The sequence below is a fragment of the Ictalurus punctatus genome, chromosome 2 (assembly GCF_001660625.3).
Source record: "Ictalurus punctatus breed USDA103 chromosome 2, Coco_2.0, whole genome shotgun sequence".
In the NCBI taxonomy this organism is placed as follows: domain Eukaryota; kingdom Metazoa; phylum Chordata; class Actinopteri; order Siluriformes; family Ictaluridae; genus Ictalurus; species Ictalurus punctatus.
The window spans coordinates 18,108,638-18,132,146 of NC_030417.2; the positions used below are offsets into that span (position 1 = coordinate 18,108,638).

At 39.8% G+C, this 23,509-nt stretch overlaps 1 protein-coding gene across 3 annotated transcripts in view; it reads left to right on the forward strand.

Moving 5' to 3' along the window:
• The window catches only part of LOC108277145 (transcription factor COE3), a 104,355-nt gene that overhangs the window by 22,782 nt on the left and 58,064 nt on the right, over window positions 1–23,509 (forward strand). The gene's annotated exons all lie outside the window — the stretch shown is intronic.

The window sequence follows — 23,509 nt, forward strand, 5'->3', positions numbered from 1 at the left end:
AATAATTTATTATTTTTTAAAAATAAAAACTTAAGCAATGAAGTACGAACAATGAATGAAGTTCATTCCGAGAATGAACTTACCAGGATCTCGGCTTCTGATCCTTTATCAATTCTCTCAGTTCCTTCAGATGTTTTCACTACGAGATAAAGTATTCATAAGTGTGTCTATTTTGCATGCTGCAACAGTCGTTACACTTGTCTGTATCGATATTGCGAAACACGGATACTGCAGTACAGTTTTGCTATGATGAAATCAGCACAATCTGTTTGGAAGCGGACATTTCAGAACGAGGTCGTATTTATAAGTGACTCTCAAATGAACTCCCTGATGAGCTACTCAGATTGACACTACCAAGTCTCTACCTGCTAAATTTCTCTTAAGGGAGCTGCTTTAATGACCGAGCCGGAGTGTGTGAGGGTGTGCGTACGAGCATTAGTGTTTGTGTATGTGTGTGTGTGTCCAAACAGGACAGCAGTGAGTGTGTCCTCCTAGGGCACAAGGGTCATTACTAAATCCATGCTGGCTCGTTAGAGTGGCCTTGGAGCACGTCCAGTAGGCAGTCAGGAACGAGTGACCCTCCCTCTCCCTTTACACACAATCACACACACATATAGAAATACACATTGAACTTACACATGTGCAGACATACCAATGAACAATAGACCTATAGTTTGGTTTCAACCTACACACACAACGTCACCTCCTTCCTACGAAGTGTGTAACTAGAGCATCACACTCCGTTATAGTGCTGTTAACAGTAAACAAAGCAACATTAGAGAGGACAGGAGCAATCAAAAAGGGCAGAAAAACGCGGTGAGATGGTGTAGAAGAGAGAGTTTGTATCTTTCATGTCTTTGCAATGAGGCGGGCACGGCTGCCTTGAATGTCTCCCTCAGGGCCTGTTACATTGGATACCTTATAGCCTATTGTGTGTGTATATATATGTGTGTGTGTGTGTGTGTGTGTGTCACGTCCAAGCTCCTCATTACGCTGACCAAACCCATTCTGAAAGTGTTTACCGGTGACAGTGGATGGTTCTGATTTAAGGCGGACCGACGCGTACGACTGCATTTCAGTGCCCTATTAAGAGCACCGGTATTTATGGCCTCCTTAAACCAACAGATAAATCAGCTGGACGCGAAGCGAGGCCTCTGGCTTGCCATGCAAATCAGCAGCACTGCTCGTCACTGTAAAAGCCTTAATGGGAGCCATTCATCCCCAACACACACACACACACACACACACACACACACAATAGTGCATGCTGCCGCCACCACCTTTGCCCAGCTCTGTAAATCAACATCTGCCGTCAGGTTATGCGGCCTCACGCATTATAATTACACATGCACACGCGTGCCAGTTCACATATGTGCACATACATATACGTTTGCATGAACTCATACATATCACACACATCTGACACGCATAAAAGACACAACTGTACAAACTAGAGATATAATAACAATGGTAATAAAAACGTTGCAGATGTTCCTTACTTGTAACTATGTATCTTGGCTATTAGTTACAATGTGGCTAGTAAATATTTCATCGTAGTTACCAATGAATATGCTTCAGAATGAATAACTATCTTAGGGGGTGGTTGAGAGGGTGGAGTTTTGCAGTGTTTACATTATTACAATAAACATAAGACAATAAACTTGATGTTTTACATTTTTGTCCCAAGGCTCGTCAAAATATTCCATCACAGGTTCGATTTGACCCATTTTTCGGGCATGGCGTATGGTTCTCGTAAGGAATTTATACGAATTTGAACTAATGTGAATAATGTGATTACATACGATTTTATATGATGTTGTATCCATGGTAACCTTACTCTCCACCCTTAACTCCACCCTTAACCCTAATCAGTTGTGAGACTGTGTTGGCCATTACAGTGGAATGATCCAGATCTTTTCATGGATGTGAATGCTGAATTTCTTGCATTTGAAGTTCCAAGAGATGATTTACAAAAAAAAAAAAAAAAAAAAACCTAACAAACAGCCAATTTGGCTAGCTAGCTACTTGACCGATGATAACCTACTATAAGAAAATAAGTTCATTTGAGGTGACTAGCTGTCCCAGTTTGTTGTGTCACACCGTTTCTTTTCTTCCAGATGGTAATGTTAGCTATTATTTAGCAGTTAAGGCTCCAAAATTCCGATGCTATTACCATGGCTATGTTTACAAGGCTACAGCTTTAGCATTGTGTTATTGTAACTTTTCCTACAACATTATTTGTCTCACTGGTTAAAAATCCCTGAGCTTGGATTACTTCTCTCTCTTTTTCTTCTCACTCTTTTCTTGCAGTGCCTCAAACAGGGGCAATATCTCCTCCTAATCAGTCTGAACGATGGCAGGGTTTCTGATAAACAGAAAGCCTCAGATCATTGATTTAGCCATCCTGGGAAATAAGGTAGAACTAATTATGACGAGCGAATCGCTCCCTGCGCCTCCTGCTCCTCTCGGCAGATCTGCGAGTCAGATTTGGCACCTGAATGGGGTCAAGTGCCGGTCGGTGAGGTCGAAGGTCATTAGATGGGAGCCTTCACTACAAGGCGGAATGCCTCAGCCGTTTTTGTGCTGAGGCAAGCAGAAAGGACCCGTGGTGCTGGTGATCTATCGCCTGCCTCTAAAACAGGTGTTATTACAAGCTAATATTGCAATTAGATCGCCCAGCAAGCTCCCCAAGTGGGGCTATAAATTCTCCAGGACTGGCAGTGCATATAGAAGGTGGGGGTTTAGGGTGGGGGGGTGTCTCTGTCTAATTATGACCTTGTACCCTCCTCCATTTTCTTAATGTTTGTCAAGAATGGGGCAAGCATGGACTGAGAATAGTGTTAAAATTTAAACAATGCCCAAATATACTCCAGTTATACAGTTGATCAGCCAAGGCATGTTTGCTGTCCAGTGATTACTTGTTTAGTTTTGTAGTAGAGTTACAACACTAATATTGATACTAAGTAAAGGAAGTCTACAGCTACTAATTTAGCATAAGTGCGTGTCTAAATCAGTCACACTTGCCTCAAGACATGATTTGCCTCAATAGCACAATTTCTACATAAACAGCATCATAACATAGCAATATTCGTATTATTGTATTACATATCTAAACATTAGGCCACGCCTTTGATGAGTTTCATACTGACGCAGTGTGCTGTTGATGGATCTACGACTGATTTTAGCTCAATAGATATCAGTGTGTCATACAGTATCACGAGCCGCATCATTAATTCTGTTTGCGATAGTGAAGAACTCGACCAATGGCTTGAGAGCCGTGACTTGATTCCGGTATGTCGATGTATTTGGTTTTTAAAACAGGAAGTTTCAAAGGGCATGTATAATTCCTACAATAGCCAATAGCGTTCGAGATATGCTACACCTCCAACTGATTCAAAGGAAACATCAACAGTAGCTTAGCAAAAAGGCTAAATGAGTTTGTCCAGTTGCGCCTTTGATGTTTTCCATTTTTTTAAATTTGGTTTCAGAGAGGGAACGAGCACGGACACTCATTCGAACTTCAACCATCTAGTTGTTGTTGAAGGCTGCGGGGCCAAAACTAGACCAACGATCCGTGTGTGCTGCTAAGTAACTACTGCTGTAGCACAATACCCATGGTTTGTTTATAAGGGCAGGGAATGCGCATCCTAGAGAGCATTTGTTTGGATGTGAATTGGATTTGTATGGAATGAGTCATCACAATTCTTTCATGTTATTTTTTTTTATCTACGAATATTTATTTGTGTCTGCAAAAGCACTTTAAGAACAAGTGTGATGATTTAAACTAAACTGCTAAACTAGTAGCTATAAGTCTCACTTACTTGACAGCTACATTAGTGCAAAAACTAATGAAGTAAACTTCAGACGTGTCTTGGCTGACTGACACGCAGCTGGTTCCGATTTCAAGCCAACGTGTCTGACCATTTGAGAGTCGTATGGAAAGTGCCGCAGTCTGCCGGTGCTGTTTACTGGATGTTCTTTATAACATCCAGATATTAAACCCTACTGTGAGAATTATTAAAAGAATCCATTATGGAAGCAAGTACATTTTATTGTCAGGTCACAGACACAATAACAACACCACGACCACAAGGTAGTCATTTACCTATCCTTCTGAGACCCTGTGTTCTCATTAGAGGATGTTCTCACAAATGTTCTAGAGGATGTTCTAACACATTGCTCAGTTTCCAATAGATATCAGGTGCTTTAGATACAAATGGAAATGAGAACGTATAGTCCAGGTCTCAGGACTGTTAGTGCTAACGTACGCTTTATCAGACCATTACGTTTTTTCCACACAATGTGAAAAAGTATAAAAACATGTATAAAAGATGTGGCTTCACACCACGTTGTTCAAGAGACTATGGTCAATACAGTCCAGTGGTTGTTTTTTTTTTTTTTTAGAAGCATTCCCGATTCTGATTTATTTTCTATAACAGCAGATCTGACAGTAGTGCCGGCTGTAATTTGCCTTATATTAATGCGCTTTTTCCAATACGTTATCGTTTCATTATCGTTATTGGATGCTACACATAATCTAAGACTAATAATAAAAACATTGAGACACTTATTTAATGTATATGGAAGGAGTCTCCAGTGTCAGCACTTTGTAACAGTCAGTAAGTCTTCAGGACAGAGGAATTTTAGGTTTTGCGGTTTCTTGGTAACATGACAAACTGTGTTTTTTTTTGTTTTGTCTTATAAAAAAAAAAAGACATTACAAAAAGAGAGTCTTCATCATACCAAGCCATTGCTGATTCTTTTCCGAATGTTTTCTTACTTACGTTATTTAATATTGAAGCAAGAAAACCTGAACCTTTTTGTATCTGTATTATATACGGCACCAATATTATCCTGTTTAATTATGTTCAAAATTGTTATATTGCTAAAGAGTCATGGACATATTTCTGAGGAAGTGATGTAATGATGATGTAACGATGACGACGTGTTCCAGCCGTTCCGCGACTATGTGCTTTGCCGCTCTTTAATGACCTCGTCTTCACGTGCATGAAAATTCACACAACGTGATGTGATGTTCGCATGGACACACACCTCCACAAAGCCCCAGCCTGTCCACTCCTTCGTCTGACTCATCCCCACTTCCAGGAGCTCATCATTTTTTTCAATTTTAGCCTGGCTGCCGAGTAATGTCCTCCTTTTATTGCTAATCTATACTCTTAATCTGGCCGGCACCAATGCGCTCCAGGCTCGATCAATAGAGCGCTATTGCTGGGAAAAGTCCACAGGGGCTGATAACTAGAGCAACGCCCTGAGGGTTAACCCCTCTCTCTCTCTCTCTCTCTCTCTCACACACACGCACATACATACACACACGCACCGCAGACACACTTAACACACAGAATATCTGCAGGGTTAACTTAAAACACACGCACACACCTGCAGGGCTAAACCCTTGTACACATACAGATACACAACCACCTGCAAGAAGAACACTTAACACCATGCGGGGTTTACTGATAACACACACACACACACACACACACACACACACACACACACAAACACACACCACAGTGTTAATACCACAAATGCAGGATTTTAACCTTAGTATGGATGGATGTGGTTTAATGTTTTTATCCCACCCACAATAATATTGCGAAAATGGAACTGTTAGCATCAAATAACATAGCGAAATCAGTGCAAAATATTATTATATATGTAATAAATAATATATAAAATATTATTATATAAATAATAATAAATAATATATAAAATAAAATTATATATAAAAATTAAGGACAAACTAAACTAATTCAGTTTCTACAGTATGTTGGATAATGTGTTGTCAGTAAAAACAAACAAACAAAAAAACCAGAGAACACCCCCCCCCCCCCCCCCCCCCCCACACACACACAAAACCAAAAGTAGAGAAACTCTTGTTTGCGTGGAGAGTCTGTTTAATACGGGACAATTTCTGGAAATCGAAAAGGGTCAAAATGTGCTGACAGGTTAAACAAGACAGATAGTATGCATGGAGATTATCGAGATATTTTCTAATAATTCACTTAAGTCACAATTGTTTTATAGGGATAAGTTTCAACAAAAAAAAAAGAGTCAAAATGTGCTGTCAGGTAAAACAAAGAGACATTGTGTGTTTGGGATTAAAAAGATATTTTGTAATATTTTACTTAAGTCACCAAATGACTTTTAATATGGGACTGTTTGTGGAAACCGGCAATGGTTAAAATGTCTTGTCAGGTAAAATGAGAGACATTATCTGTGGAAATTATAGAGATATTTAGTAACAATTAACTTAAGTAACAATGTATTTAAAAAAAACAAACAAACAAACAAAATCTATAGATTGTTCTGTGGAAATCAAAATGTGCTGTCAGGTAAAATGACAGATATTATGCATGGAGATTCACTTAAGTCACAGTTGTTATTGTGCAATTATTTTCTGGAAACCGAAAAGGGTCAAAATGTGCTTTGTTGATGCTTTGTAAGCTTTACAAAACATTACAAACCAAATATACTGAGTAGGTCATGGTTTAACACTTCCAGTATGTGTTATGTGCCCTTTACACATCGCAATATAGTTGATTTATGTTGTGAATATGGATTTATGTGCTTTGTAACAGGTCATATTATGGCTGTATAGTGTGCATAAGGTATCTTTTAGTGTGTGTGTGTGTGTGTGTGTGTGTGTGTGTGTGTGTGTGTGTGTGTGTGATTTTGAATCCTTTTTTTTGTGCATTTATGGGAGGACTGGTGTCCTGTTAAAATTTCCCAGCATATAAGGATTGTTTTTATAACACAAGCTTGGCATTTTTATTGATCACATAAATTCCTCTGCATATAAGACATTATTGATCTATTGTTAGAGTGTATTAAAGGTGTGTTTGAATTTGTGAGAGAGAGAGAGAGAGAGAGAGAGAGAGAGGGGATGAGAATGAGAGAGAGGGTAGATGTGTGATTTGGTGTTATTTTCGACTATAAAGCATTGGTGGTGCATGGAAAGGCAGGATGGGCCACAGTGACAGGTGTGTGTGAAATGAGGCCAGACGCCACGGAGACGTGGAGCGTACTCATCCCGAAATGGTCACCTGTCATTAACCTCGAATCTACTGAGCTGTTTTAGCACCGAAACGCCCTTTTACGCACTTAAAAAACGCAACAATCATCAATCCTCTGGAATATGGTTAATATTAAGAACAGAATTTAAATAAAAAAACGCGAACCGTGCTTTAGTCCAAAATTGTCCAAGTCATCGTCACATATAAAGGCTAAAGTTAGGTTAAGAGATCAGACCTGGTAGAAACTTGTTTCCACAAGTTTCGTCGTACAATTTCTCCACTTTAAAAAAATAAACAAACAAACACACCATTTCATAAGAGAAAATCCTGCATCATCATTGAAGTTCTTTCTGTCACGTTACATAATTATACCTTATGTATTATTATTAATTATAACTACTTTTAGATGGATGGACAGATGGACAGATAGATGGATGGATTTACTTTACATATCCCCATAGACAGAAAGTCTGTAGGTTAGGGGTGCAATACTTATACAGCAAATTTTCGAACTTAAATTGTATAAAATTCGATCAAATCACTGTCCTTTGTTAGAATTCTCTATGAAGAAATAAACAAAATGCACAAAATATCCTACGAGCCAAAAGCTAAGCAGTGCTGTAGCGTATCTGATACACACAGCCACAAGCTCATACCTAGCAAGGGAAATTTTGTGTGTGTGTGTGTGAAGTGAAGACGACCTTGAGGGATGAGAGAGGGGAAATATTTCAGCCGATGTTTGCCGTGTAGGCCCTCTCTTGTTTCACACAGGCTCTCGCTATACACAACGCTACACAAAGCAGGCCTGCAAATAGAAAGCCGCAGAACCGCAGGCACCTTCACACACTCACATACACAGACACACATGCATGCACGCAGAAGGTTAACCCAAACCCGAACTTAACTGGAACAGAAACACTTCCACAATGGATGGAAAACATCTGGATTAGAGTTTCTCCACGGCAAACACCTTCATGCCAGATTATATTGTACACTGTAAATCCCAAGAAACTGCTTTTAGTACCATAGTACATCTTAGTTTTTATTTTTAAATTTTTTTTTTAAACTTTAACCTAAAAAATATTATCATCTAATTCAAGTAAAGTGTGAAAAATAACTCTACATAAGTTTGAGTAAATATTGTAATGTCAAATCAGCTTGAAAGTTTCACAAAAAAGTTATGATTTCTTGATTCCGATTGGTCAGAAAGGGATGATTCGTTTTCTATAACAGCAGCTCTGAAAGTAGTTCTGGCTGACCACAGGTTTATATCAATTCGCTCATTCTAATACATGACCGTTTCTATATTAACGGTTCATTGACAGGGTGGACGCTCCACATAAACATATAAAAAAAAGTCAGGAAATATTTATTTAACATTAGTGGAAGGAGTCTCCAGTGTCAGCAGTTAGACGTAAAGCTTTCTGACATGTACATGGTACAAAAGAAAGTGATGCTGATGAAGAGGAAACTGTTTATAGCTGTTATAATGTAAGCGGTAACTTGATCAGTGTCACGATTTAGAGGCGGAGACGGATGTAAATGCATATGAGATTTGAATTGAAAATACAAACAAATGCAAAACAGTAACTATAGAACTTAATAACTATAGAACAAAAAATAAACATTAAACAAAGACCATAATCCCAACGCCAGAAACGACGGCAGAGAAAGACAAACGCAAGACGAGGAGCGCAGTGCAAACTGTGGCTAATATACACATAAGTGCTCGTTAACATGAACGATTCAGCTACAGGTGGTCATGTGACTGTGATGCAGTGAGGTGCAGTGGCTGCTAGGAACTGTAGTCCAGAGTTCCTTCTCTGGTATTACATGACAATCAGACGTAACTATAAACAGACACAAAAAAAAGTAAATAGTAAATAAACACAGCTGGGAAGATGTGGTGTAAGAGGAATAAAACACTGTTACTGTTAGGAAAGGAACAGTAACTCAGCTTTACGTCAAGCGCAACACACAACCATGTTGATTATTTTCCTATAACAGCACACCACTGAGTGTTTTATTCCTTACTAATAAACTGTTGTTTTTGTGGTGGTGCTGGATTACGATTCGATTATGAATCTGCTTTCTATTGAAACAACTGTTTATTACCTCGTAGTTCTCAAAACAAATTCCTTTCTCGATCATGAATAAACATCACAATGAATATGGAGTCATTTATGCGAAAACGTAAAATTATTTATGTCCAATCACTACTAGAGAGGAAGTGTGTGTACTCGCTGGATTTAATTTAACAACAGCGTAATTGTGTGTTTTTGCAACCGAAGTGTTTCATCAGTTAGCGATATAGAAGTAAAGAAAGAACTGACAGAAATAGGAAAAACGTGTGTGTGTGTGTGTGTGTGTGTGTGAGAGAGAGAGAGAGAGAGAGAGAGAGAGAGAGAGAGGGGAGATACATCTGAGGTTTCTCCCGCAGGAGTGATGCTGGTGTTTGCATCCAGCGCCGCAGGCTGAGACGTGTGAGTGTGACCGACTCCATCAGGCCCATGTTCAGTCGCAGCCCGGAGCCCGGCCCCAGGGCATGCTGGGAACTTCATGCATACTGGATATCGGGGAGTCTGGCTTGGTCCAGTACACACAGTTTTCTTGGATTACGATGTATCCATGTGTTGTACCTTGTAGTCCACGTTATGTCGGAAAGCATTGGCTTGACTAAGACAACAAAACGAAATATTGGGGGCATGCTGTTACAGGAAAATAATCAATGACATGGTGGTGTGATGCGGCCTGACGCTAAGCGCATTTGCTGTTCCCACAACAAAGGTGATTATTTTCCTATAACAGCATGTTGTGAAGTGTTTTATTCCTCTTATACAGCAACAGTGATAAAAGATTTAAAAAATTTATTTAAGAACTTGCCATACTTTTTATCCATTTTTATCCATTTAATGGTATTTGTGTGTTTCAGCGAGCTATGATCTGAGAAACCCGAGACACAGATTCTATCTGTTATAGATGTATATTTATATTTTGTATGTATAGATAAGTGTAAAAGAAGTGTCTTGTTAATCCGTTCAGAAAAAAAAAAAAAATCTCGGAATCAATGGATTCATTTGATTCATTGATTCTTTTGATTCACTGATAATAACATGCGGTATTGAGCTGGATTTTACTTTCATAGGAAGAGCTTGTTTTTGGCAAAAAAATCTATTTTGTTTGTGTAAAGATATGATGGATAAGCCTGGCTCAAGGGGCCAGGTGAACACTCGAGCAGCTTTATACATAGAGAATTCAACTTTCAAACTTTCACGTGTTACATTTCATATATATATATATATATATATATATATATATATATATATATATATATATATATATATATATATGTGTGTGTGTGTGTGTGTGTGTGTGTGTGTGTGTGTGTGTGTGTATATGTATGTATGTATGTATGTCTGTATGTGTGTGTGTGTGTGTGTGTGTGTGTGTGTGTGTGTGTGTGTGTGTGTGTGTGAGAGAGTGTGAGAGAGAGTGTGTGAGTGGTTGTTTGAATCTCTGATGGGTCAGAGGAGAAAGTCAGGGTGTCACTGTCATGGTGTGTGATTTGTTGTCTTTGAGTTCTCAGGGTATGACACAGTGTTGGAGCACGATGTGGCCATGACATGTCTGGACCGGTTAATAGTGAGCAGGGGATTGTGTGTGCGTGTGTGTGTGTGTGTGTGTGTGTGTGTGTGTGTGTGTGTGTGTGTGTGCGTGGTGGGAGCAAAGCAGGCGGGTGTGGAGGACAGAAATGATGGCCTGCACGAAAAGTGTGGAGAGGAGAATGCGTGACAGAGAGGCCGAGGAGGAGGAGAAAAAAGAGAGAAAGAAAGTGAGAGAGAGAGACAGACAGAGATAGAGAGAGAGAGAGAGATTAAGAGCGTATTGATTTCTATATAAAGATCAAGAAATCTGATATGGAGGGGAATGTAGCAGTCACAGGAGGACGCTTCAGGGCCACCTGGTGTCTTCATCGCATACACAGACACACACACATACATGCACACGTGCACGCACACACACCTCATTAAAGAGAGGACCCTTAAATCTGTCACATATACCCACAATGCTCTGCCTATAACACTGATAATGCCAAAGCAATCGTCATCACACCATTCAGTGAGCCATCGTACCATGTTTGCGGGGGTGGGGGTGGGGCATCATCCTGGAAGAGACCACGCCCATCAGAGGAAGAAAATGAGAAAGCAGGAAGTTGAGAAAGGGTTCAAAATGATGGAGGGATGAAAGTAAGTTGGGAAGAAAAAAGAAAGATAGGCACAAAAAGAAGGATGGAAACCGTGAAAGCAAAGAAGACAGCGATGGAAGGAAGAAAGAAAGAAAATTGTTTTGTGGAACATGTGAAAGAAAGAGAGAAAGAAAAACAAATAAATACATAAATACAGAAATAAAGAAAGACAGGATCGAATGAAATCATGGAAAAACATATGGAAGAAAGAAAAGAAAGAAAGTTTGAGGAACAAGTGATAAAAGAAAGAAATAAAGACAGAGTAACAAATGATCAACAAACGACGCATGATAGAAAAAAGAAAGAAGGAAACCAAGAAAAGATAGAAGAAAACGGTGGAACGATGAAAGAGAATAATGGTTTGAGTAAAGTCTGGTGAAGGAAGGAAGGAAGGAAGGAAGGAAGGATGGAAAGAAAGAAAAAAACAAGAAAAGAGAATAAATGATAAAAAGAAAAAAGAAATGAGTGGAATGCTAATAAAGGAAAAAAGAAAAATACAAAAGGAGATCAGTACATGATAGAAGGAAGGAGGGATAAAAGAAGGAGAAATTGATTGAGCAAAACTTAAAAGACAGAAAAGAGAAAAATAAAGTGTGTGTGTGTGTGTGTGTGTATTGTTTTTGTTCCTGATATACCACCAGATCCGCATCTATATTTGATGTTTGCCTGTTGAGAGTTAGACCCTGTGGCTTTAGACCCCAAAACACACACACACACACACACACACACACACACACACACACACACACACACACACACAGCATGAACATACGAGTATATATTCCCATAGACACACAGCTATAAGTCACACAAAGCTTGCACATCCCCAGTGAACATCTTACAACCTCAAAAATACACACACACACACACACACACACACACACACACACACACACACACACACACGCACACACACACAAACACACCTTCACAATGCAGACTGAAACACTACCTCTATACGATACTTCTGTCTCTCTCTCTCACTCTCCCTCAAACACACACACACACACACACACACACACACACACACACACACACACACACACACACACACACAAATCAATACCAATTTATAATTCAGGATTGCTGGAGTTTGGGTTTTAGGGCAGGCCAGCTTCCAGCCTTCATAAATATTACAGTGTTATTGACTGAAGCCCAATGAATTGGAGATTCCCTCCTCCTCTTTCTCTCTCTCCCTCCCTCCCTCTCCCTCCCTTCTCTCGCTCTTTTTTCTTGTTTTGGGTTTTTTGATGATACAGGAACCTCTGTTTTTCATTCTCAACTCCGCAAGTTTAGCTATGAGGCCGAACACATCGAACATGTGTAATGAAAGAAAGTGGACATGAGTGGAAGGGGAACGTAGCTTTAGCGGACTGATTTCGCTGGTCACACAACATGCTCTTAAAATTGTAAAAGATTCTCTGAAATCACAGAACAACAACAACAACAAGAACAACAGCAGCAGAAACAATAAAAACAACAATTTGTTTATTTGTAATTTCTTGAAAATAGTTTTTAAGCCATCAGGTTATGTATTCTTATTGTTGAATTTTCTGATGCTGACTGATAACAAACTATCTAACAGATAAACAACAACAAGGCTATTATTATTATTATTATTATCATTATTATTATTATTATTATTATTATTATTATTATTATTACATTTATTCAATTATTTAGTTATTTATTTATTTTCAGGTCAGCATCACTAACAATTAACTAATAATAATAACAACAACAACAACAACAATAATGATGATGGTAATAACAATAACAATAATAATAATAATAATAATAATAATAATAACTTTATTTGTTATAAATCTACATAAATCTTTATGTGAAAGTCTTATTCTTACTGGTTTTGTCCCTTTTGATGTTAACCTTATGTAGCCGAAATGAGGTTGTGTTATAACACTTTAACAGACTGACTTAAGTAGTGTACTTCTGGTATGTCTGAGTCACATCCTGGTTATAATATGACATAGCATACCATGTGACATTAATTAGAAATAACACTGACCACTCCTAACAGTCAATTCGCACTCGCTCTACTTTCAGATAAGAGAAAAGCGACTTAACACTGTCAATTACATTGTTATAACATTGTCAAAGGTTTTCATAAACATATTATAACATATTATAAACAGTGAAATGAAACTTTTTCATGGGAAAGCTCCCAAATTTTTTGACTTAGGCATTATGTCTTTATGACAGCTGTCGCTATAAGTCTTATAAACGTTTATGTGTGTTTATGTTAGGGTTTATGCAGTCCTATTCTCTTCAACTCCTTACAAAACACTTAATTTAAAAAGTACTCTTAGAAAAGGTTTTTTTTTTCAATGTTTCTTTGCATCTTAAAGGGGTTTTACTTGGAAATCAGTCTGATGGAGAAACATTATTTATAGGGTTCTGCGTGAAACCTCCTAGAACCTTCAAAGGATATATAAGGTTTTAGATTGAGCCTTTTTAAGATTTATTGCTGGGGAATGTAGATAACTGTACCACTTTGACGTACTTTGAAGAGCTTCATGTTCTGTAATGTTCCTGTAATGTTCTGTATGAGTGACTAGAAGGTTCTGAGTTCCAGTTCCAGGACAAAAAAAAAAAAAAAGAACAACAAGAACAACAACAACAACAAATACCAAAATAATAACAGCAACCATTTTCTCACGGAAGAAATAATTCATGACAAGTATAACTATTCTACAGCAGTAAGCAGGTGATAGATACTGTACACACACACACACACACACACACACACATACACAAATGCTCATCACTTCATTTCTCCCTGACTTTCACCCCCAAGTCTCATGTGGATTCTGTCCGGTGAAAGAAAATCAATCATGTCATAAAGCCAAGCGAAAAACACACCTCAACCTCTGTAAGTAGAAAAAACCCAACTACAGAGTATGGCCATTAGAGATAAAAACAGCAAGCTAAAAAAAAGATATCTTCACACATCTTCACACCTTGTAGGAGCAAAGGATTAAGAAGTGGATCTCTCTTTTTCTTTCGCTCTCTCCCTCCCTCTCCCTTTCTCTGAAGTCAATACTAAACTCATCAAACACCTTCACTATTAATCCCTTAATCAGGCTGTGTGACTCGCGTCTAATCGGGTAGCAGCTAAGACACTCTCCTTTTGTTTGCTAGCGTTACCACCGGTGGTGCACACGGTTGGATCGGACCACAGTGACAAAGATTACACACATGTCCTTACAAGAGATAGTTGGACATGCTAATAATGTGTCTAACAAATCAGCAGGTCTCAGCAGCCTGAGGTAAACCGTGTTAGCGGTTCTGCTAACACCTCAAACTGCATCTTTTCCCCTCTTCATTTCTGCTGATCTGTTCAGTTTTTTTTCTGCCCCTCCCCCCACAACCCGTTTAAAAAAGGAAAGAAAAAAAACCTATCGATTTCCGTCCAACTACAGGACAATTTTTCCTTCTTCTCCTGAATGGACGTGGTCGAACTTTTCAGGTTTTTTTTTTTTTTTTGCAGTGCTCGCCGTCTGAAAGGCTTCACACGGGGGATATCGCTAAAGCTATAACATCCAAGCAAACTGTGAGGTGTAGCCTATTTAGGTAGATTTAAGTGAATCCCATATGCACTCCAAAGGCACCCTTTTAAGGGCACTTAGTGCCTGGTTGGTATATGACTTTGTTTAGATCTTGTTCTGTTTCTTGTTGTAATAAAAGAGAAAAACTGTCAGTGGAAAAAAAAAGAGACTGGAAGAGATTGCAGTGTGTGCTGGTGAAGGAAACAAGAGAGAGAGATAGACAGCGCAAGAGAGAGAGACTGTAAGAGAGAGAGTGAGTGTGTGTGTGTGAGAGAGGGAGAGACAGAAAGAGAGCGAGAGAGACAGACAATGAACGCCAGAGAAATAGCGAGTGAGAGAGTGAAAGTGAACGGGAGATAAAAAGCTTGACTGAGAGAGAGAGTGTGAGAGAGACACAGAACGAGAGGAAACGAACGGAAGAGACAGTGAAAAGTGATGCAGTGACAGAGAGACTGTGAGAGTGAGAGACAGTGTAAAGAGCGAGCGAGAGAGAGACAAAGTGAGGGAGACAGTGAGTGTGAGAGAGTGAGAGGAAGACAGACAAATAAGGACAGAGAGAGAGAGTTAATGTGTGTGAGAGAGAGGAACAGAGTATAACAAAGAAAGAAAGAGAGACAGTGAATGAGAGTAAGAGAACGAAAAACAGAGTGAGATGCTGAGCAAGAGTAAGAGACAGAAAGAGATAGAGAAATAGAGAGAAAGAGACAGTGCGAGAGTGAGACACTGAGTGTGGGGGAAACAGTGGGAGAGAGACACACACACACAGAATGAGAGAGACAGTTATTGTGAGAGAGATGGCAAGCACGAGAGAGAGACCGTGAGACAGTACCAGAGAGAAAAAAGAGAAAAAAAGACAGAGACAGTCAGTGAAAGAGAAACAAGGATGGATTTTGACAGAGACAGAGAGTGAGATAGTGAACGAGAGTGAGAGAGAGAGAGACAGAGTAAGAGAGAGACAGTGAGAGAGAGAGAGAGACAGTTCGAGAGTGTGACAGAAGCGGAGAGACAGTGAATGTAAATGAGAGACAGAGTGAGAAAAGCGAGAATGAGAGCGCGACAGACATTTATAGATATTGAGAGAGACATTGATAGAGTAAAACAGGGTGAGAGAGGGTGTGTGTGTGTGTGAGAGAGAGAGAGAGAGCGAGAGAGAGAGAGAGTGAGCTGCCCAGGCATCTTTAGTGGCAGTAAAAGCTTCTTAGTAGGGAGTGCCATCTGGCCCGGCCCCTTGTGGGGGCGTATCGTGCCCAAAGCTCAGGGTCGAGATGCTTTACTGCCCAACCCTGCCGGCTGCAGATGGCACAGGCCAAGGTCGGGCACACACACATACAAACACACACACACACATGCAGTCATAGCAGAGCGGGACACACGGCAGGCGCTAAATGGCATGGAAAGCGTTTGATTGCGCGTTGGTCAGCGCGGCATCTGAGGGCTCTGGATTCGATTCGTCTCATGCGCAAAGTAGCCGTGTGTGTGTCTGTGTGTGTGTGTGTGTGTGTGTGTGTGTGAACACTGATGGGAACAGTTTAGCTCGTTTGCTTAACCTGCTGTAGGAGTGAATGATAAAAAATATAGCACAGTTTGCTAATTAGCAGCACATTTATAAAGCCTATGATATTTTTTTTTTAATTGTGAAAGAACACGCAATATTAAAAAATTTAAATAAATAATAATAATAATAATTATATATATATATATATATATATATATATATATATATATATATATATATATATATATATATATATATATATGATTTTAACCTTAGTTAGCTACTTTATTATTGCTTTATCTGCTTATGTTGATATCTGCTGTGTTTCTGCTACAGGCAGAAGAAAGCTAGACTCTGATTAGTAATGAGTTTAGAGATAGAAGTTTACACCGTGATTTTAGCCTCCATTGTCGTAAAACCAAACATCCTAGCATTTGCTAACTGGAAGCTGGAGTTTGAAAACAGGGCTAGCATTAATCCGGTGTGTCAGGAGCTAAGTCAGGACTTAGAACTAATTATATTCATTTAACCAAGTGATATAGAAAAGCTATTATTTATACAGTGCTAAAGAAAGATTTTGAAGACTATGAACTGTAAAAATGAAGTTAAGTTTAAAGCCTCAAAAGGGGATTTTTTTAGTGTCAGTGGTAGCTAGCAGGTTAACAAGCTAGTTAGCTGGAATCTGTCCTGCTAGTTTAGTCATTGAGAGAACTAGGATGAGTTTAAAGCCTTAACGGGAAGAAATGGATTTTAAAAAACTGCATTTTCTGAATCTGTGCCAGATCTAAATGTATTTATGTAAACACTTACATATTTTACAAAAGCTTTGTTGGGTGCAGTACTAATACACTGACTAGCCTTTGCTAAATGGAATCATGCATTCCCAGAAGTCTGGAGATATTTTGGAGATGTTTTGAGTAGTAGGATGAGGACAAAGCTTCAAAATGGGATTTAAAAAATTTTTTTTGTTATTTTTTAAAAGCTAGGTCTAAGTGTATTTATATAAAACTATGTTTAAAAACAAAAAAAAAAAACATTTGTGGGTGTAGTTCTAATGAAATACCTGCCTGTTGCTAGCTGCAATTCTGTTTTAGTGCTAACAAACTACCTAGCCCTTGCTAGTTGAAATCTGTCCCGAAGGTTTGGGGACACTTTGGAGAATGTCAGTAGATGTGGCGTGTCAAAAAAAAATTCTGAACCTGTGCCAGAGCTAGTCTATATATGTAAACAGTTACTATACAAATCTCTCTCTCTCTAAAAAAAAAAAAATCGCCCGAAGGTCAGAGAGAATCATCATGAATATACAGTTACGCTTTACGCAAATCAGTGAGCAGTGGATTTATTGTGTGTGTGAGTGTGATGTCCCCCGTCACTACTTCCCAGGGACTTTGTTGCCGTGTGAGGCAGCTGGCGAAATGAATAGCCATTTTAGCGCCACTAAGAGAGGCCCAGGCGCCTGGCACAAAGGAATTTAATAAGTATGCGTCTCTGAGTCGCGAGAAAGAAAATGACTGATGAAACATGAGGGACAAAAAAAGCAACTGGGGGGGAAATCGTTTCCTTCTATGAGTTGTGGAGGCACATACGCTTCACACACCTCCATCCAGGCCGTCGCAAACAAGGCCGAGGGTCCCAGGGCTCCACGCCGCCTCCAGCTAAGAGATCAGACTGAAAATTAATTTTTGGGGGGTGCAAAGGGTTCATTAAATTCACTTTTTGGCCCATTTCCTTGAGTGATCCCAGAGCTCGACACCCTGGTGTGGATGGTGCCCGTGCCAGCTCAGTGTGATGCCTGCTGAGAGAGAGAGAGAGAGAGAGAGAGAGAGAGAGAGAACCATATAACAAAGAAAAAGGAATGAGGAGACAGAAAGATGTTTCGCGTGCAAATAAATAGACTTTGCTTTGTAAAGAGTTTCACAAATTTGATTCAGTCAAAAGAAATTAATTGATTCGACAAACTTTATTTGATAGAAAAAAGTCAAGTTCTTTTTTTTTTTTTAGATATACATGAAAATCTACAATCATTTAATTATCATAGTATTTTTTTTTTTACACACTTTTAGTATCATTTAAATTACCTATTAAACTTTAAATTTTCATAGGAATGCTTTTTTTAAAAAAACTCTTACTCTTACTCTTACTCTTTTTTCTTTGCTTTTCCATTCCTTCTTTCAGAGAGCAGTGCAACTTTCATTGTGACCTTATATCATCATCACAATTTATTTTGACATTGCTTAACTGTGTGAATTAATCAATCAATTTTATTTGAATTCACTGCAGATAAAACAAATTTTTACTTCTATATTCTTTTACTTTTAGACAGACACGACTTTGAGAATTTCTCAGAGATCTAGTGTGGTCTCTTACCTCTTTTGCTTTGGTGTTTATGTCTGTGTGTGTGTGTGTGTGTGTGTGTGTGTATACGGGTGTTCCCTCACACTCTTTTCTTCAGCCCACTCTCTGAAAGCCTGTCAGAAAGCTTGCAGTAATTCCTTTGTTGTCGCTGCAGTGTTTCGGCACAAATTCTTGCCTTTACTCCTTTTCCTCGCTTTCAGACAGACTCAGGTAAATTGAGTTTTCAAGGTGAACGTCCCATTACTAGAGAAGGTTGACAAATTAATTTGGAGCGAGCCTTGTTGCGGTGTGGCGCGCGATAGAGAGCGGCCTGTCAATTTGAGCAATGAGGGCCTGCCTGGCCACGCAGATGGGCGAGAAATTGAACAGCACATTAACTAATTACTTATGCAAATCAGGCCCGGCTGCACCTTAACTTAAGCATGGCGCAATGATACTTAGCAAGCCTGGAGAGTTTTAGATAATGCTAATCCACCTCGAATCATGAACACACACACACACCCACAGACACATACACCCACACACACACTGGCTAGATTTGCTTAATGAGGAATCACTTACCAAAAACTGAGTGATTATACACACACCAAGTATAAACATCTTTCACACACGACCAAATATAGAAACGTGAACACGAAAAGAAAGAAAAGTAACGGCAAACAGTACAAGAGACAGAAAAACCGATACCTTTCGTAGGTCCCAGGGGTCCTGCAGGTGGTATTGATTCAGGATGGAGTGTGTTCTCTGCACTTCCAGCTGTCAATCTCTTCTCCTCCTCTTAAATCCCTCCATCCTTCCATCCTCCTCCCTCAAAATCTTACCCGCTCGTCCGTCTTGGGCTTACAAGGGCTTAGAGGGATCTACACGGCCTCGTCCCTAATCGCACCTCGCTAAGCCCAACTGTCAAAACAGAACGCCACACAAGCTCTGGATCCAGCTCACTTGCCCTTAATTAGCTAATCCAGGCCCCAGTGCACACTCGGAAGTCCAGGACGGGGGGTTAACGAGCTGTACTCTTTCGTCCAGGAATCATGGGCAGAATTTAGAGATGTCTCGCCAGATAGATGATGATGGGAGAGTAGATGGACAGAGTATAGGACAAGTAGGATAAGATAGAGAGAGAATGTGTATGTGTGTGTGTGTGGATGCAAGCAATATCGATCTATCGACTTGTGTGTGGTTGACAGCCCCAGAGCGGCGGCTTAAGTATTATTAGTGATTTGGCAGGTTGGTACTTAATGAATGCACTCAGAGTCTCTGACGATTTCTCAAGCCTGAGTCTAACATCAGTCGGAGACTGTTTCCATCCATCAGACCCTGACCTTACCCTTCCACTGCCCGTCATAATCCACCACTCTCTTTCTAACAGATCTTCACCCCTCCATCACACTATGGCTCTTTCTTTATAGGATCCTTACTTCTATCTTCAGATCTACAACTTCACTGCACTTTACCTCCTCCACACCTTCTGACTTAGTCCCTGACTCTCTCATCCATCAGAATTTGTCTTAATTCCTTCTAAAGGTCCTGATCCACTTCCTCCATCACACCACACCGCTCTCCATCAAATCCTTATTCCCATCTTCAGATCCCATCCTCACTCTCGTCATTGATTACCTTCACCTTTCTTTACTTTCAGATCCCCCACCACAGTATGACTCTATCTCCATCAGTTCCAGATTCTATACCCCCATCAGATTTTGTCTTAATTAATCCTAAAGGTCCTGATCCACTCCCTCCATCACATCACACCATACTGCTCTCCATCAAATCCTTATTCCCATCTTCAGATCCCTTCCTCACTCTCTACATCTGTTAACCTACACCGTTCATTACATTCAGATCCCCCAACACACTATCATTCTCCCCCCATCAGCCCCAGAATCTATACCCCCATCAGATTTTGCTTCCAATTCTGACTCCATCCACCCCTCCATCTGCTCTGAAACTGAATGGCTAGACCCTAACTTCATTCCTATATCAATTCCTTCTACAAGTCTTAGACCATCTCTTCACCATACTCCACCTATCTCCAGATCTTAACCCAATCCTCCATCAGACACCATCTCTTTATCTTCTCGTACATTACTTCATCGCTCCCGGTAGCTCTCGATCAGATTCTTACACTGACTTTATCTGCCCATCAGAGTCTGATAATCTCCATCCATAATAATCTATCATTCCATCAGACTACTCTATCAGACGCTATCCTTTCATTAGACACTGATTCTACATTGAATCTCTCCAGTAGTTTTCTGACTCCCTTTCTTTATCAGATCCTGACTACATTCCTCCTTCAGACTCAGCTGGCTTCATGAAACCCTGATTCTGACTCGATTCTCCATCAGATTCTAAAACTCACCTTTCATCAGTCCCCAACTATTTTCCTCCATCTTGACCCCTCCATTAGACCTCAACCCTATCCCACCATCCAAAGCAATTCCTGGCAAGTCTTAACTTGTCTTCATTTGGATAAAGTTCTGTGTTTTTTATGTGAAATTTTGACTTTCCAAATAAATCTGAGGTCAGGGATGTACTTCCTCACATCCTTCAGAATATCAGCTCTTCCTTCCTCCACCCACTCGCTGCTTTGTGACTCATGAGTCGTATCTCGTTTCAGATGGAAATAGTGAAAAGTCCCTTTTACAGAGTTGGGTCTGATGATGTTAATTCTGCTAATGGTTTGCTCATTTGTTCTGGGGTTGCTGAGATGTTACAATATACATCTGATGACCAAATAGAAATGGAAGTGTACTGTATATGGAAAGCCCCATTCTACCAGATGTTGAAAAGTTTATAAGATTATAAGCACCCATCTCTATTTCTGAGAATTAGTAAAAGATCAAGTTGATTTGACCCACTGATCCAAGTACGTATACACTTCTCCAAACAGACTGTCTTATGTACACTGATCACTCATAGAGCTCTATACACACAACTTCTAGTTCCCAATGCCGGAGTACACGGCAGAGAGCCAGAGAGAAAGGAAATGGCTTCAGTTTCCCTCGGGAAAGAGCGCTCATTCTCAGCGGGATTTTCGGCAACACCCTCTACTCAAACGCACACGCTCCGACATTTAACCTTTGCAACTCCAACCCTGAGAAACCATATGGTACTTCCTCCCAGTATGGAGGAAAAGAAATAACTTGTGCCTGAAATGTAATATTTCTAGTGTTGCACAATCGTGAGAAATCATGATTGTGTGAATTAGTCTGAGAAATAGATGAGAGATCGAAAGCTGATGTCAAACCCAGACTCAAAGGATTTCTGGGGAAGAAAGTCATAGAACATTTTTTATTAGACAGTTGAAACAATAAACAGACTTTTGGAGTGTAGTTTTAGTAATAGTTGGAGTAAAATGCCACCGGGAGTTCTAGTGTATGGAAAATTGTGAATGCATATACAGTGTTTTCTTTATTTAATATACAATTTTTAAAGGAAAAAAGGTTCCTTAATGGTTCTTGAGATAACTTATCTTTGTAAAGAGGTTGAAATTGGAACCCGATTACACGGTTCTCCAACCTTTAAGGGGTAACCTTAGAGGGACAGGGTGAATAAGGCTTACGGGTTCTAGGTTGGTATATTGTTTTTGTAAATCGTTAAGTTCTACTATAGTACTCGATGCAAAAAGGATTTGAAAGTTAAAATTTAAGGTCGCATTTTAAATTGGATTATTTTGTAAAGAAATATATTTAACAAAACTGGGGTTATTCATTGAAAAAAGTGTCTTTTGGCTGGTTGATTGCTGGACGGAGGAACATGTAAGTGTTTGATTTAGCAGGGACGCTCTGTCCTGGTACCGTTGAAGCATTAAAATTCTTTTTATTTCCAATAAGGGAATAAAACCAGTAGCATTAAGGAAAGGACTAATTGAGACAACATCAGGTGTTAGTCATTAAGAAATGACAATTAACACTGCAGTTGTTGTCATCTTAAATAATAACAAATTTGCTAGTGGACTCAGACTTTTGCGCACGTCTCTGTCGGATGTAGCCTTAATTACAATCAGGAATAATTTCGACTTCCTTCATTACATCCATAAATCTTCCGCAGCCAACCAGCATCCTCAATGCAATAAAGCAACGAGTGTCGTTCCGACCCACGCCGCCTCCCTCCCGCCCTCCCTTGTAATTAGAATGGCATGTTTTATTGACTGCAATAAGAGATCGTGTTTGTGCTAATGGAGAGATAATCTTACACGAGGACGTCGCGGCCGTTATGCTCATCTCGCGCCGTCACGAGAAGCCATTAAATCACGGCCCGCACTTCAGCCAGCGATCGAGGAAATGAGGCGAAACCTTGCGCGTTTCTTGCTTGCGTGTGTTTTTATGTGTCTGTGTGCTTGAGCATATGATCGATTGCTAGTTTGAAAGAGAGGTGGCATAGGGTTGGTTTTAAACATGGAAATCTTTTGCTTGGAGCGCAGGACAGGTCATGTAGGTGCCATGCCCAGCAGAGAGTAAAGTGAGATCATAGTTAGCTTGGCATCAGTGTATTTGGGTGTTCAGTAGTGAATGTTGGACTCTATCTGTGCTTCTCTGGGCCAATATTGGCGCAGGACTAGTGGAGCAGGATGATGATGATGATGATGATGATGATGATGACATTCCAAACACCTTGTCCAGAGCATGTAGAAATATGCAGGAAGTGAGTGCATGTTGGTGCGAACACGTTTAGCACTTAATAAAACCATTTCGCATAACTGTAAAATCAGCTCGTTAAGAAAACGCCTTTATCTCAGAGATGCCCTGTCGTCACTGTCACCTGCAAACACAAGCCAGCCTCAGCTTTAATTAATCCTTACCATTAA